The 17840-nt window shown below is 47.5% G+C and overlaps 1 protein-coding gene across 2 annotated transcripts in view; it reads right to left on the bottom strand.

Moving 5' to 3' along the window:
• The window catches only part of LOC115194857 (T-lymphoma invasion and metastasis-inducing protein 2), a 43243-nt gene extending 30053 nt beyond the window's left edge, over positions 1-13190 (bottom strand). For both annotated transcript variants that reach the window (XM_029754788.1, XM_029754796.1), the window contains exon 1: positions 12832-13190. The gene's annotated coding sequence lies outside the window, so the exon portion shown is untranslated. The remainder of the gene's footprint in view (positions 1-12831) is intronic.
• Positions 13191-17840: the final 4650 nt, after the last annotated feature.

The following is a 17840-nucleotide window of genomic DNA, read 5'->3' as shown; positions in this document are numbered from 1 at the left end:
CCCACACTGTGTCAGCAGCAGCATGTGTAGCCTACTATGGATGGAGCCAAAATCCAGTGCATCATTTCTCCTTCAGCAGCCGGATAAAAGGAAACAGGAAGAACAGCTAGATCATAAAAAGAAGGAAACAGAGACACCTCCTACCTCCCTCAGGACTGACACTATGCTATGGTGGCAAGTGGAACGCAAGAACATACCAACAAACCAATACACCGGAAGTCTCAGTATCAGTCTCTCTCTCTCTATTGTAGAATAATAGTGAAAACATCAAAACTCTAAAATAACACATATAGAATCATGTATTAACCCAACAAAGTGTTAAACAAATCAAAATGTATTCTTCAAATAGCCACCCTTTGCCTTGATGACAGCTTTGCACACTCTTGAAATTCTCTCAACCAGCTTCATGAGGTAGTCACCTGGAATGCATTTCAATTAAAAGGTGTGCCTTGTTAAAAGTTAATTAGTGGAGTTTCTTTCCTTAACCTCTCTGGGCCAGTGGGACGTTTGCGTCCCACCCTAGTCAACAGCCAGTGGAATCGCGTGGCGCGGAATACAAATACCTCAAAAATGCTAGAACTTCAATTTCTCAAACATATGACTATTTTACACCATTTTAAAGACAAGACTCTCGTTAATCTAACCACGTTGTCCGATTTCAAAAAGGCTTTACAGCGAAAGCAAAACATTAGATTATGTCAGGAGAGTACCCTGCCAAAAATAATCACACAGCCATTTTCAAAGGAAGCGTATGTCACAAAAACCAAAACCACAGCTAAATGCAGCACTAACCTTTGATGATCTTCATCAGATGACACTCCTAGGACATTATGTTATACAATACATGCATGTTTTGTTTAATCAAGTTCATATTTATGTCAAAAAACAGCTTTTTACATTAGCATGTGATGTTCAGAACTAGCATACCCACCGAAAACTTCTGGTGAATTTACTAAATTACTCATGATAAACGTTGACAAAATACATACATTATTTTAAGAATTATAGATACAGAACTCCTTTATGCAAACGCTATGTCAGATTTTAAAATAGCTTTTCGGCGAAAGCACATTTTGCAATATTCTGAGTACATAGCTCGGCCATCACAGGCTAGCTAATTTGACACCCACCAAGTTTGGGGCAACCTAAACTCAGAATTACTATTAGAAAAATTGGATTACCTTTGTTGCTGTTCATCAGAATGCACTCCCAGGACTTCTACTTCAACAACAAATGTTGTTTTGGTTCCAAATAATCCATAGTTATATCCAAATACCTCCGTTTTGTTCGTGCGTTCAGGTCACTATCCGAAGGGTAACGCTTTAGAGAGCCAATGGAAGCCTTATAAAGTGTCACGTAACAGCACAGATGCTGTATTTTCGATAGAGATGCAACAGAAGGATAACAAATTGTCAGACAGGGCACTTCCTGCATGGAATCTTCTCAGGTTTTGGACTGCCGTATGAGTTCTGTTATACTCACAGACACCATTCAAACAGTTTTAGAAACTTTAGAGTGTTTTCTATCCAAATCTACTTATTATATGCATATTCTCATTTCTGGGAAAGAGTAGTAACCAGTTTAAATCGGGTATGTTTTTTATCCGGCCGTGAAAATACTGCCCCCTAGCCCCAACAGGTTAATGTGTTTGAGCTAATCAGTTGTGTTGTGACAAGGTAGGGGTGGTTAAAGTCCATCTCTCAGTACATTTATTCATTTCCAAACAATTGCCTAGCTGTCAGGGTGGGCAGACAGCTTGTGTATCAACAGAGCTCTCTAAGATAAGTATCAAATATCATACTAATGAAACAGCCAACAACAGTTTTACAAACACTTTTAGGTTCCATCCCAAATGGCACCCTATTCCCTATGCAGTGCACTACTTTTGACCAGGGCCCTTAGGGAATAGGGGGCCATTTGGACGCATATTTAGTGTTGCTGCAGTGCATGGTTCTCACTGAAATGAAGTCATATCTGGCAGCAGTGTGTGGGCAAGCAGATATAACTCCATCGTATCCTATTGCACAGCCACAGGAAACCAGCCGTGTTGGTCTAGTGTGCTCTGGTCTGTCTTGATAAAACTGTGTTGGTCTAGTGTGCCCTGGTCTGTCTTGATAAAACTGTGTTGGTCTAGCGTGCTCTGGTCTGTCTTGATAAAACTGTGTTGGTCTAGTGTGCTCTGGTCTGTCTTGATAAAACTGTGTTGGTCTAGTGTGCTCTGGTCTGTCTTGATAAAACTGTTGGTCTAGTGTGCTCTGGTCTGTCTTGATTTGTCCACACATCTGAATTTGACTGCTCAGGCCAGATGTGGTGTCAAACGCACGCTAGTTTGCAATTTAGTCATGTAAAAACTAGTGCACTGGCATTCTCCAGCCCTAACGCCAGGTTCGGCAATTTACCTGTCTAACATCAGCTCGCTTGCGCTGAGGAAGGTGGGGTGGCAATATTTGAGATGTTGACAAAAATTGACAATTTCATGTAGCGCTAATGGGATTTTGAGAGCGGAAGCGCAGCCTATCCAGCTATGACGATGTGCCCATGGAACAAGAGATGTGCCTTTTGTGCCGGTGAATCTCATATTTCGAAACATAAAAAATTATTGGTTTCCCCCCAAGCATAACCTACCCTCTCCTTAATCAAGGCTGGTTTAGCAGCATTGCATTGTCTTTTTAGCCTGGTCATTAGCCAGGTAGCCTATGAATAAACAGGTTTTAAATGGTCTACTGAGAGTGCTTTGAAGTATTTCAGGTTTTTACCCTTTTTTATTATTCACAATTCACATAACTGCATTTCACTTGTTGAAGTAGGCTATCCATCCCCATTTTCAAAGAACGCACCTCGTCTGATTACCAAAGACACACTTCCAGCTCCAATTGATTCCCTCCTCCTGTAATGCCATATCAACAGTGGATAACATTTTTTTTTTTTTTTTTTTTTTTTTAAATATGCCTCGCACATGGGCACCGATACAATTGACAGGAGTCTAGTATTTTGTATAGATGTACGAATGTTATGCGGAAAGAATAGGCCTGTGTGCAACCAGTGCCATGGGACAAGATAAGTAATTTATGATATTGCACTTCTGACGCTACCCTATTTAGAAATATTGTTGCTGGTTTAAAAAAAACTGTTTCCTTGTTTTCCATTTCATATGATTAGAAACCAAGCCCTCCATAGGCTACCCTAGGCCTAGGCTACTATAGCGAAGGCTGGTTCAACAGCAATGCATTGTGTATTTTTATCATGGCCTTGCAAAGTAGTCTATCCATAAAAAGTGTTTAAATGTTTTATTTCGTCTGAGTGCCTTGAATTGAAAATATATTGCACATCCTAAAACATACACTCATTTGCCTATTTGCATACTTAATTTTGCTTGGTCAAGTATCCATCCCAATCCACAAAGAGTGCCTCTCATCCAGTTACCAAAGACGCGCTCCTCCAAACTTATTTACAATTTTCAGTCCTATAATGCAGTATCAAATGTAGCCCTAGTATATATCTTGCTTACTGAGAACCTGCCTCACACATACAATACAATTTACAGGAGCCTAGTATTTTTATTTTACGAGAAGTGCGATGTGTAAAGACATGTAGACTAGGCTTATTGATGCCAATTACAATTTTTTTTTCTGTTGCTATGCCTATGATATTTAACAAACTGTATTGTAGTATAATCAACAATGGACTAGGAGGAGAATATTCTGTGCCCGCCAGAAGAATTGGAGTTGACGACAACACAAAAACCGGCAATAACCTACAGAACTTGAGAAAAACGCATGCGGTATTAAGTGAACGTGTTGATTGGCCAGTGAGTGGCCAAGCCCTCATCACACCTACAACTTGTTTATTCATCAAAACTCAACCCTTTTGCGCCGCTGCCAGTTATTGTTCTCATAATTCTGGTTGGACATATAGCGCTACCGCCAGAGCATAGATTTACCATTGCGTTAGGTTTGTTAAAATAAAGCCCATGGTTCACTAGTATGCACTGCTTCTCTTATTCACGTATTCATTCTCTGTTCGCCAAACAATGTTGACCCATTGTCTGCTAACCAGACTATATTTGGCCTGGTATTAAATGAAATTAAACAAACTCTTTAGCCACCTCCAGCCCATTTCCACCCTCTGCCTCAATCTGTCAATTTCTAACTAAGTTAGCTGTCAATTAGAGTTGGACCCCATTGATCCATCACTGCAGCTGAGCATTCTGTTGTTAGCAAATATACTGGGGAGTGAGTTGAGGACACAGGCTGCTGTAACGTGTGCGCTGGGAGTCGAGAAGCAAGTACAGGGAGTGAATCATTTAATAAATAAAACGAACATGGAACACGAATAGCGTACAGACGTGAAACAGAAACAATGACGCCTGGGGAAAGAACCAAGGGGAGTGACAGATATAGGGAAGATAATCAGGAAGGTGATGGAGTCCAGGTGAGTGGCATGAGGCGCAGGTGCGCGTAACGATGGAGGGGGAGCGGGAGTAAACGTGACAGTATCACCCTATTCCCTATTTAGTGCACTCATTTTAACCAGGGCACATAGGTGTTTGGCCAGTTCTATGTGGTGACTTTCTCTGGCGCAATTTGACCCAGATTTGGGTTAGGTTAGTTGGTACACCGATCGATGACACAGTCTCCAACCCTTTGTGCGCACACCTCTTTATATTGCATCTGCGTGTCCTATACTGTTAGTAGATTGTGTGTAGAACGTAGGTTTTGCCTTGATGTTACATTTTGGCGCTGATCATTTCAGACTGGTGAGAAATACAGTGAGAAATGATCCTAAAAGCCATCTAGAAGTAAATAACTAAATCTTCATACCCTTCATTGTGAGAGGGGTGAGATGGATGGTAGTTGTGCTCGTGGGGGCAGGGCTCTTTCTCTCTCTCTCTCTCTCCACTGAGCACACACTCTTTTCTTCCAGCTCCATTGTCCCAGAAGAGAGAGAAAGAAAGTGAGAGAGAGGGGGCCAGAGAGGGCCACACAAAGCAGAGACGGCTGCCTGGCGCGGGCTCTTCTGTTCAGCCTCTAGTCCAGATGCCAGCATCAAGCCCCTTTGCCCTTCAAAACATCCATCAATAAAATTTGAATAATACTACATGGTACTTTTCAAAGACCCAAATTCGCTTTACAATTGTAAAAACGAAACAAAAAGCAGAAATCTAAACTAGGCCAGACTAACAGCAGGTCGAAACAGAAACATGAGTGAGCGAACAGGTGTTGTGTGTGTGAGAGTGAGTGTGTGTGGGAGAGAGAGTGTGTGTGTGTGTGTGTGTGGGGGGGGGGGCAAGGTGAAGAGGTGGGGCTTTAGGAGAGACTGAAAGATGGTGAAGGGCTCAGAGTCACGGATGGCTGGAGGGTGAGAGTTCCAGAGCCTAGGAGCAACCCTGGCGAAGGCCCTGTCGCCGAAGCTCCGGGAACTTGCATCTGGGAACGACAAGGTGGCCTGCTGTGACGGAACGGAGTGAGCGTGTGGGTTGGAAGGGGAAGGTCGGGAAAGGTAAGCGGGGGCGAGGTGGTGAAGGGCTTTGTAGGTCAGAAGGAGGATCTTGTAGTTAGTGCCCTAGATTCAATATCTATCCAAGGAGCTCAATAGAAACCACTGGTGAGCTTAGTGAGGTAAAAGGCAACCCTCGGACATTGGACACTGTGTACACAATGCCAGTCTCGCTGAGAGAGAGAGATGTGCCACAGTGTTGCTGGTGACAGTGATGACGATGGCTTGTCAGTGTCTTTGAAAGGAGGAGACATATGTTGGCAACTATACTTTCAAAAGATGCCCATGTCATTTAAATGAACAGGTTGAATGGACTGTCTGTCGCTGGCGATTGAGGCAGTTTTGTGAATGTGCTAATCGCATTTGGAACAAAAACCTGCTAGGAAGCACTTAAACGCCAGCAGCACCCTCAGGTTGTGCCTTTCTATACTCTTAGAAAGAAAGTTGGTATCCAGATTAAAACCTAAAAGGGTTCTTTAGCTGTACCCAATCCCATAGGATAGGGGTCCCCAACTAGATTCAGCCGCGGGACCATTTTTTCCGTGAGCGGATGGTCAGGGGGCCGGAACATAACTAGAAAATCATTTGTACTCGGCAAATTGACGCAAGAAGCATAAAAACATAATCATTTCAAACCTTGATTACATTGGTACACGATCACATATGTCTCTCTATTTATGAGTGGGAATACTTCGGAATAGATTTCCTAAATAAAAATACATTTGAGCTGAGTTCCTAGTGATTTTACATTCTTATATGTAAAAGAAAATGAAAATCCCCCCCCCCCCCAATTTAGTTTTTTATTCTTATTTTTTTGCTCAGATAGCTTTGTGAGTGTCACAGGATCCAACGAAAGTGGCGCCCCTCCTCGGTCGGGCGGCGCTCGCCGGTCGTCGTCGCCGGCCTATTAGCTGCCACCGATCGTTGTTTCAGTTTCGTTTAGTTTGTCTGTCTGTTCCGCACCTGTTTTGTGTATGTCATTAGTGGGGACTTATTTAATGTGTGTTTTCAGTTGGGATTTTTGTGCGGGATTGTTTGTTGTCCACTCAGGATGGTGGGCCTGTGAATGTAGTTGCTTCGCTAGTTGTATTTTGGATGTTTTTGTGTTTTGGTGTTTTGTGCTGGCTGACGTCTTATTTTCTCTCTTCGGACCGTTTTGCCCTGTGTTGGGTTGGTCATTATTATTACGCGCCCTTCTGTTTTGGCGTGACCAGTTTGTTGCCGGAGAAAATAAAGACTGTATACTTTACCTCTGCTCTCTGCGCCTGACTCCAACCACCACTCCTAGAATCATCTGACAGAATCCCGCACCAAAACCTATGGAGTCAGCAGGAGCAGAAGCGCCATCCATGGCTGAGCAGGTCTCCCAACATGCCGGCCTCCTCCACCGCCTAGGCTCGGCCATGGATCAGGTGTTGGCCCGGTTGGAGAGCTGGGAGAGAGGTGCCTCCCCAGCCAGACCAGCTCCGGTCCCTCACCCTACGCACATATCCACACCCACAGAAGCGGGTGCCGGCGGGATCCGGATTTCACCGCCCAGGGAGTTCGATGGAACGGCCGCTGGGTGCAAGGGGTTCTTGCTCCAACTGGAACTGTACCTGGCGACCGTCCGCCCCCCTCCCTCCGACGAAGAGAGGGTGAGCGTCCTCGTCTCGTGTCTCACGGGTCGAGCCCTGGAATGGGCCAATGCGGTCTGGGAAGGTCCAGACTCGGCCCGGGGTGACTACCCGGAGTTCACCCGCCGCTTCCGGGCGGTTTTCGATCATCCCCCGGAGGGCAGGGCGGCGGGTGAGCTACTATTCCATTTGAGGCAGGAGACGAGGACCGCTCAGGATTTCGCATTGGAATTCCGGACTCTCGCCGCTGGATCGGGGTGGAACGAGCGGGCCCTGATAGACCACTATAGGTGTAGCCTTCGCGAGGACGTCCGCCGGGAGCTGGCATGTAGGGACAACACCTCCACTCTGGACCAACTGGTGGATTTGTCCATCAGATTGGACAACCTGCTAGCTGCCCGGGGACGTTCCAGTCGGGGCCTGTTCGTTCCGCCTACCAGTCCTCCCGCTCCACAGCCCATGGAGATAGGGGGGGCTGCACCGAGGAGGACCGGAGGGAGGGGTCTCTCTTGCACCCGATGTGGACACAGAGGACACACTGTGGACCGGTGCTGGAGAGGTCCCTCCGGGAGTTCGGAGGGCAGGCAGAGCACCGCTTCGGCCCCCCAGGTGAGTCCGCACCAGCCACACCCAGAGCCCCCTGTCGATCACTTGTACACCTCCGTTTGTTTCCCTAATTTTTCCCCTCACTTCCAGTATAAGGCGCTAGTCGATTCAGGTGCAGCTGGGAGTTTTATGGACCATGGGTTAGCGAAGAGGTTAGGGATCCCCCTGGTTCAGCTGGACCACCCCTTCCCCGTGCACGCCCTAGATAGTCGACCGCTAGGGTCAGGCCAAGTAGGGGAGGTCACAGTGCCACTGGTTATGCAGACGTGGGGGGGTCATGTGGAGCGTCTCAGCCTGTTCATCATTGACTCCCCAGCGTTTCCGGTGGTACTGGGAATCCCCTGGCTAGCCACTCACAACCCCCAGATTTCGTGGAGACAGAGGGCTCTTACGGGGTGGTCGAGGGAGTGCTCAGGTAGGTGCATAGGAGTTTCCATCGGTGCGACTACGGTGGAGAGTCCAGACCAAGTCTCCACCGTGCACATTCCCTCAGAGTATGCCGATTTGGCTATCGCCTTCAGTAAGACGAAGGCGACTCAATTACCCCCCCATCGACAGGGAGATTGTGCGATAAACCTCCAGGCTGACGCGGTTCTTCCTAGGAGTCACGTGTATCCTCTGTCTCAGGAGGAAACAGTGGCTATGGATACATACGTCACTGAGTCCTTGAGACAGGGATACATTCGGCCCTCTAAATCCCCCGTCTCCTCGAGCTTCTTTTTCGTGAAGAAAAAGGAGGGAGGTCTGCGCCCGTGCATTGACTATAGAGGTCTAAATGCTATCACAGTGGGTTTCAGTTACCCGCTACCTCTCATTGCTACGGCAGTGGAGTCATTTCACGGGGCGCGCTTCTTCACGAAATTGGATCTCAGGAGTGCGTATAACTTGGTGCGTATCCGAGAGGGAGACGAGTGGAAAACCGCATTTAGTACCACATCTGGCCATTATGAGTACCTCGTCATGCCGTATGGGTTAAAGAATGCTCCCGCCGTCTTCCAATCCTTTGTAGACGAAGTCCTTAGGGACATGCTCGGGCAGGGTGTGGTGGTGTACATCGATGACATCCTGATCTGCTCCGCCACACGCGCCGAGCATGTGTCCCTGGTGCGTAAAGTGCTTGGGCGGCTGCTGGAGCATAACCTATACGTCAAGGCTGAGAAATGTGAGTTCTTCAAAAGAGCCGTCTCATTTCTAGGATATCGCATTTCCACCTCGGGGGTGGAGGTGGAGTGTGACCGCGTAACGGCTGTGCGTAATTGGCCAACCCCAGCCACTGTGAAGGAGGTGCAGCGGTTCTTGGGGTTCGCTAATTATTATCGGAGGTTTATCCGGGGTTTTGGCCAGGTAGCAGCTCCCATTACCTCACTGATGAAGGGGGGGCCGGTGCGGCTACGATGGTCAGCAGAGGCGGACAGAGCCTTTCATCGTCTGAAGGTTCTGTTTACCAATGCACCTGTCCTAGCGCATCCGGACCCCTCTTTGCCATTCATGGTGGAGGTGGACGCGTCCGAGGCTGGGGTAGGAGCTGTGCTGTCGCAGCGTTCGGGCGTTCCTCCGAAGCTCCGCCCATGCGCGTTCTTTTCTAAGAAGCTGAGCCCGGCGGAGCGCAATTATGATGTGGGGGACCGGGAGCTGTTAGCCGTGGTCAGGGCTTTGACGGTGTGGAGACATTGGCTTGAGGGGGCACGTCACCCTTTTCTCATCTGGACCGACCACCGTAACCTGGAGTATATTCGGGCAGCGAGGAGGCTTAATCCCCGTCAGGCGAGGTGGGCCATGTTTTTCACGAGGTTTAACTTCACTCTCTCGTACATTCCAGGTTCCCGGAACCGGAAGGCTGACGCACTGTCGCGTCTCTACGACACCGAGGAGCGGACCATCGATCCTACTCCCATACTTCCCGCCTCCTGTCTGGTGGCACCGGTGGTATGGGAGGTGGATGCGGACATCGAGCGGGCGGTTCGGTCAGAACCTACTCCGTCGCAGTGTCCCGTGGGCCTGAAATACGTTCCGCTTGATGTTCGCGATCGCCTGATCCGATGGTCCCATACTCTACCCTCCTCGGGTCATCCTGGGGTGGAACGGACAGTGCGGGGCCTGAAGGGGAGGTACTGGTGGCCCACCTTGGCTGAGGATGTCCGGCGTTATGTCTCGTCCTGTTCAGTATGCGCTCAGTGTAAGGCTCCTAGGCACCTACCTCGAGGGAAATTACAGCCCCTCCCTGTTCCACAGCGGCCATGGACTCACCTCTCGGTGGATTTCCTTACGGATCTCCCGCCGTCTCAGGGGAACACGGCGATCCTGGTCGTTGTGGACAGGTTCTCAAAGTCCTGCCGTCTGCTCCCTTTGCCCGGTCTTCCTACGGCCCTGCAGACCGCGGAGGCCCTGTTCACTCACGTCTTCCGGCACTATGGGGTGCCCGAGGACATCGTATCTGATCGAGGTCCCCAGTTTACGTCCAGGGTATGGAAATCGTTTATGGAGAGGCTGGGGGTCTCGGTCAGCCTGACCTCGGGATTCCACCCCGAGAGTAATGGGCAGGTAGAGCGCATCAACCAGGATGTGGGCAGGTTCCTGCGGTCATATTGCCAGGACCGGCCAGGGGAGTGGGCGCAGTTTGTGCCATGGGCCGAGATGGCCCAGAACTCTCAGCGCCACTCCTCCACTAATCTGTCACCCTTCCAGGTGGTGCTGGGGTATCAGCCGGTCCTGGTGCCATGGCAACAGAGCCAGACGGAGGCTCCTGCGGTGGAAGCATGGGTCAAGCGCTCTCAGGAGACCTGGAACGCGGTCCAGGAATGTTTAAGGAGGGCGAGCGAACGACACAAGGAGAGCGCTGACCGCCACCGCAGTGACGCCCCCGTGTTTAACCCGGGGGATAGAGTCTGGCTCTCGACCCGGAACCTGCCTCTCCGCCTGCCCTGCCGGAAGCTGGGTCCGCGGTTTGTGGGGCCGTTCAAAGTCCTGAGGAGGATAAACGAGGTGTGTTACAGGTTGCAACTTCCTTCGTATTACCGTATTAACCCCTCGTTTCATGTGTCTCTCCTCAGGCCGGTGGTAGCTGGTCCGCTGCAGGACAGTGAGGTGCTGGAGGCCCCCCCGCCCCCCCTGGACATCGGGGGGAGCCCGGCGTACACAGTCCGAGCCATCCTGGACTCCCGACGTCGGGTAGGGGGCCTGCAGTACCTCGTGGACTGGGAGGGGTACGGTCCGGAGGAGAGGTGCTGGGTTCCGGCGGCGGACGTTCTGGACCCCCCTATGCTGTTGGACTTCCACCGTCGCCGACCGGATCGGCCGGCGCCTCGCCCTCCGGGCCGTCCCCGAGGCCGGCGTCGGCGCGCGGCAGGGGAGGGGTACTGTCACAGGATCCAACGAAAGTGGCGCCCCTCCTCGGTCGGGCGGCGCTCGCCGGTCGTCGTCGCCGGCCTATTAGCTGCCACCGATCGTTGTTTCAGTTTCGTTTAGTTTGTCTGTCTGTTCCGCACCTGTTTTGTGTATGTCATTAGTGGGGACTTATTTAATGTGTGTTTTCAGTTGGGATTTTTGTGCGGGATTGTTTGTTGTCCACTCAGGATGGTGGGCCTGTGAATGTAGTTGCTTCGCTAGTTGTATTTTGGATGTTTTTGTGTTTTGGTGTTTTGTGCTGGCTGACGTCTTATTTTCTCTCTTCGGACCGTTTTGCCCTGTGTTGGGTTGGTCATTATTATTACGCGCCCTTCTGTTTTGGCGTGACCAGTTTGTTGCCGGAGAAAATAAAGACTGTATACTTTACCTCTGCTCTCTGCGCCTGACTCCAACCACCACTCCTAGAATCATCTGACAGTGAGGGGGCAATTAAAAGCGTCAGTGGAACAAATTTTGAAAGTTATTTTATACTATTCATTTATACATTTTATTCAGGTTTTCAACATCCATAATTGCATGACCATGATAGTCTTTCAGTTACAATATGGTGGTGAAGGGCTATATTCAGCACACGTTTTCATAATTTCATATTTGGCCCACTCATCTCTGGTCAGAGTCAGAGTGAGGCATGCTGGGTTTGCTCCAGCAATAGCTTAGCACCTGGGTCCGAGCTGTGTGGCGCTGTGTACCGCTGTTTACCACCACACACACACTAATGAGCAGGATGTGGTGGTTAAGGCTAAGTCCATGTAAACATAGGGATTCCACAGGCAAACCCGATGCATTCCCTCACACACGAATACACACAGAAGAACGCACACACAAACAGACAGACACACACACACCTACTCTCCCTAAGTACTTTGGGCTTTGAGGTGATTCAGTATTTATTTTCTCTGTGGAGCAACGACAGTGTTGTTGGTCAGTGAAGTCTTAAAGGAATGCATTAACAGTATTGATCTGCTGTTCGGATGCCAAATGAGAGAACAATGAGAGAACAAAAAAAGTGTTCTTTCCAGTGCAACCAACAGAAAACAGGAAAAAGGCCCATTTGTAGAACTAAGTGGATTTATTGGCTTAAAGTTTAATACTATTTGTTCAGAAGGTCACTGGTAAATACCCATTTAGCCGTAGAGGAATGCCGTAGACTTTTACAGTAGACTTGGTAATGTGCTGTAAAGCAGCTGAAAACGACTAAAAGCCTCTGGACCACATCCCCCTATTGTATGCTGGGTTTTATTTTAATAGTTCATAGTTTCTATTGTAGATGGTGCAGCCTTAGCACGGCAGTATGGCTGCCAGAGGTCCACAGCCATGGAAATGATGGTGATCTGAGAGGGCAGTAGGGCCCCAGCCCTGTTCTCCTTGTTTGATCGGCTATGCAAAAACACCTCTGACTCTCACTGAAGACCAAGGCACGCAGAGTCGGATCCACACTGTGCACACACAGCTTGGGAATTCTGCTGACCGGTCACTTATGAGAGGTGAGAGGTGAGGCCGGACAAAATCCATTCTCTTGAGTCTTTCTCACGTGCACTGCAGTGCACACAATCCTACATGACCTAAAAACGCACCCAGGCACACAAGCACACGCACACATCAAGGCACACACTGACTATACTTTACACGGTACACACAACATACACACTCAGGACGCAGTCACTTCCTTAGTCAGGGTAGGGCTATTTCCGCTCAGATAGTCACTCACCAATAACAGGGCTCCAGTCTTATTTGAATGTGACTCACAGGTCTCAGAAGGTCAAACATCCCGTCCACTTGTGTTCCCGTGATGCTATCATTGTAGTACTGTAGGGTAAAACCTGGGAACAAAATCCAACTGAAGCTTCATCTGAATAGCCTACATGAGAGCGATCACAGCCCCAGTACACACAGCGCACCTATTCCCGCTGACTGCTTTGAGGAATTCAGAAAAACATGTTCAAGATTTCAGAATGATCTTTCAGGTTCTGTACTGAAAATTGAAAAGTGCAGCAGCACTTCACCAAGTTGTCCTCTGACTTCAGACTCTTCTCTCATTTGAGGGGAACATGTAAACAAATCCAAAAACCAACCCCTTCCCTTACATAAGAGGCCGCCCATTCAGGGAGTCGCGGAGCTGAGCTCACCAGGAACCGCAGTGGCTTAGTCACAATTCTCCACCCTTTTTTTCCATAAGTGTGCACATGCACACTCCCCATCATGGATTTAAAAGCATATGATTGCCGTAAACATTGGCTGGAGTGAGTTTCCACTATTGCTAAATACATGCGAGAAAGTGTGCAAGTGTAAAGTTTGACAGAAGGGTGGAGAATCGGGACTCAGGAGAGAAGTCAGGAGCGCCTCACTCACTCCTCTGTTATGCAACACAGGGAGAGGCTGCAGATCCAGCCGCACAGAATGGAAAACAATGAGGGCTAGAGCCAGAAACGGGCAGGACGAGCTGCCAAAAAATCAACGGAGAGAGAAACCACAGTGTGTGCTGCTGGAGAAGAAATGAGAAGAAGAAGAAAGAGGGGGGAGTGGGGAAAAACTGACACACAGGGGAAACATACACTCTGACTCACATACACTCGTTCATCCACTTCAACACAAACACATGCTATTTATTTATTCATTTATTCAGGTGAATAAATGAATAAATAACCCTTTGCGTTTATTGCATGGTTTGTACCAAGCATTGAAACATTTAACTCTCACCACCCCAGTGGTGTTCAAATGCAAAAGAGTCATAAATTATAGGTCAGGGAAGGTTCCCATGAATCCACTGTGGGAAGGAGAGAGAGAGAGAGAGAGAGAGAGAGAGGAGGAGGAGAGGGAGGGTGTTCTATACACATTCAATCCTTAATCTGGAGGGAATTAAACTCATGAGGCTACCCAGTATTTCCCCCCTCAGGCTAAACCTCTGTTCAATGAGAGAGTGATGTCTGGGAGCTCCAGCCTTACAGGGCCACTAACCCTAACCCTGTCTATGTAGCAGACAACGCATAACACACCCCCACAGCTAGGCTAATCTAGGCTGTCCAAAATGGAACCCAATTCCCTATGTAGTGCACTACTTTTGACCAGGGCCTGTAGAACCCTATTCCCTATATAGTGCACTACTTTTGACCAGATCCCTATGGGCCCTGGTCAGAAGTAGTGCACTACATAGGGAATAGGGTGCCATTTGAGACACACAGCCCTAGGCTCTCTCCCTGCACCCCTTATCAGGGAATAGGCGTCTCTGCTGGGGTTGGTGAGACGGATGAGTGCGTTGGGCGACCAGAGAGAAGAGGATATTAACAATTGTGACATTCTGTGTTTCCATATTAAAAGGAAATAAGTTTGAGGATGTATTCTTAAGTGGCACAGAGGCTACAAATATGAGCGTCTCTGTTTGTGCTCTGAAGTGTGGGTGTTCTCGTAAATGTGTGTTTGTACATGCCTGTGTGTGTGTGTGTGTGTGTGTGTGTGTATGTGTGGTGAGTGGGCGGCAGGTAGCCTAGCGGTTAGAGAGGCAAGCCAGCAAGTGGAGGGTTGCCAATTCGAATCCCGGGTTTCGACGAGAACTGAGCTGGCAACCGGAGGGTTGCTGGTATCAAATCCTAGATGCTATTGCCTGCCTTTGCCCTAGGCACGTAACCCCCCCCCCCCCCCCCCCCCCCCACAACAGCAGCTCCCCAGGCACCCAGTGTGGAAGCCCCCTGCACCTCTCCATATTCAGACCCCTTGACTTTTTCCACATTTTGTTAGGTTACAGCCTTATTCTAAAATGTATTAAATCATTTTTCCCCCTCATCAATCTACACACAATCCCCCATAATGACAATGCAAAAACAGGTTATTCGATTTATTTTGCTAATTTATTTAAAAAAATATATATATCACATTTACATAAGTATTCAGACCCTTTACTCAGTACTTTGTTGAAGCACCTTTGGTAGCGATCACAGCATTGAGTCTTCTTGGGTATGATGCTACAAGCTTGGCACACCTGTATTTGGGGAGATCCTCCCATTCTACTCTGCAGATCCTCTCAAGCTCTGTCAGGTATGATGGGGAGCGTTGCTGCACAGCTATTTTCAGGTCTCTCCAGAGATGTTCAAATCGGGTTCAAGTCCGGGTTCTGGCTGGGCCACTCAAGGACATTCAGAGATTTGTCCCGAAGCCACTCCTGCGTTGTCTTGGCTGTGTGCTTAGGGTCATTGTCCTGTTGGAAGGTGAACCTTCGTCCCAGTCTGAGGTCCTGAGCGGTCTGGAGCAGGTTTTCATCAAGGATCTCTCTATACTTTGCTCTTTTCATCTTTGCCTTGATCCTGACTAGTCTCCCAGTCCCTGCCGCTGAAAAACATCCCCTCACCATGATGCTGCTACTACAATGCTTCACTGTAGGGATGGTGCCAGGTTTCCTCCAGATGTGACGCTTGGCATTCAGGCCAAAGAGTTCAATCTTGGTTTCATCGGACCAGAGAATCTTGTTTCTCATGGTCTGAGAGTCTTTAGGTGCCTTTTTGCAAACTCCAAACGGGCTGTCATGTGCCTTTTACTGAGGAGTGACTTCCGTTTGGCCACTCTACCATAAAGGCCTGATTGGTGGAGTGCAGCGGAGATGGTTGTCCTCCTGGAAGGTTCTCCCATCTCCACAGAGCGACTCTAGAGCTCTGTCAGAGTGACCATCGGGTTCTTGGTCACCTCCCTGACCAAGGTCGTTCTCCCCCGATTGCTCAGTTTGGCCGCGCCGCCAGCTCTAGTAAGAGTCTTGGTGGTTCCAAACTTCTTCCAATTAAGAATGATGGAGGCCACCGTCTTCTTGGGGACTTTCAATGCTGCAGAAATGTTTGGGTACCCTTCCCCAGATCTGTGCCCCGACACAATCCTGTCTCGGAGCTCTACGGACAATTCCTTCGACTCATGGCTTGGTTTCTGCTCTGACATGCACTGTCAACTGTGAGACCTTACAGAGACAGGTGTGTGCCTTTCCAAATCATGTCCAATCAATTGAATTTACCACAGGTGGACTCCAATCAAGTTGTAGAAACATCTCAAGTATGATCAATGGAAACAAGATGCGCCCGAGTTCAATTTAGAGTATTCAGACCCTTTGCTATGAAGTTAAGGTATTTCGGTTGTCATTTTTTTTTTTTTATTAGGAACATTTTCAAAGAACCTGTTTCACTTTGTCATTCCGGGTTATTGTGAGCAGATTGCTGAGGAAATGTTTTTATTTAATCAATTTTAGAATAAGGCTGTAACGTAACAAAATGTGGAAAAAGTCAAGGGGTCTGAATACTTTCCGAAGGCACTGTATGTATAGTGCGTATGCCTTTCAGAGGGTTTGGGTCTTGGGTTAAACGTGGAAGTCCAATTTTGGGTGATTTTAAAGGGCAATTCCACCCATTTTCAAGCTCATTTCATAATCTCCAGCACAATACTAGTGTGTACATATTTGAAAACGGTGCATTTCTATGTTTTGTAGAACAAAATATAAAGTTAAAAAGTTCTACCCGATGACATCAAAAGTTCAAACATTTTAAAAACAGTGATTTTCGAACACTATGATATACGTGATGGCGTTGGAACAAGAAAATACTTTCCCTCTGGCTAGAAAATCGTTGCAGGTTTTGAAAATCACAGTTTTTCATACTTTTAACCCTACCCTGTGATGTCACAGAGAAGCATTGTTTAGGACCTTTCTTCTTATCTTTTTACCCACGGATCATAGAAACACGGCGTTGTCATATGTAAACATGGGTATGGTGCTGGAGATAATGAATATGACGTTGAAAAGTGGTGGAATTGCCCTCTAATCTTGATCTTAAGAGGCAAGGGGACTTGTGTGGGAACAGGGAATAGAGGAGATTGGAGTGCATAACGTAGAACTAATAGATCAGTAATGAAATGCAGCTGTGGCTCAGTCAGGCCCATAAAGACATGGGGAAACATAAAGCCTTGTTATTGGACTCTCATTAGTGCTGAGTGATTAACCGAAATGTCGGTTATTTCACTTCATTTTTTTGTTGTCGTAATTGGCCAACATCAGTTCAATTATTTTCTGTGAGCTCAATGCAAATTCGTAGTTTCTCTGGAGATAAATCAGATCAAGCCTGAACTGTGCAATGTAGTAGGGAGTTGTAGTTTCAATATTGTACATAGTATAGCGCAGAAAATGTGGTAATTAACTACAATGACCATAATACATTGCGTGCCTACTTGTCCGGTGTATGTTTCTTTTACGCCCGCTATGTAAAAGAGACAGAAGACAGCAGTTATTCGCAAGGCATCTCTACCTGAAAACACATGATCTAAGTGATTGATAGTTTGTATTCAGCAGTTATAAAAGTATGCAGTTATAAAAGTAAGAACTACTAAAATAGTGATTTTGTCAGACAGCATAGGCAGCAGCTCTATAGAGATGAGATGATGACTTTGATGAAATAATCAAGTCATCAAATAAAACCAATGTAATATACACAACAACTGAAATATTTTATAAAAGTAAAGTAATGTGAATAAATGATGGTTAATAAGTAAATAAGCTGTAAAAAATAATAAATAAATAAGCTGTAAATTGGCAGTCACTACCGTCATGGGACTTTTATTCATTGTTTTATTCTGTGTTGTTACAGCATTCCGCCCACCTAATGCATAGTGCATTTAATGTTACATTTAAAAAAAATCTAAATCTGTTATTATTTTTTCTAGAATCAAACCGAGACCGAACCAACCTCAAAAAAGCCT

The sequence above is a fragment of the Salmo trutta genome, chromosome 1 (assembly GCF_901001165.1).
Source record: "Salmo trutta chromosome 1, fSalTru1.1, whole genome shotgun sequence".
Taxonomy (NCBI): Eukaryota; Metazoa; Chordata; class Actinopteri; order Salmoniformes; family Salmonidae; genus Salmo; species Salmo trutta.
This window is presented reverse-complemented; position numbering and strand designations above follow the sequence as displayed.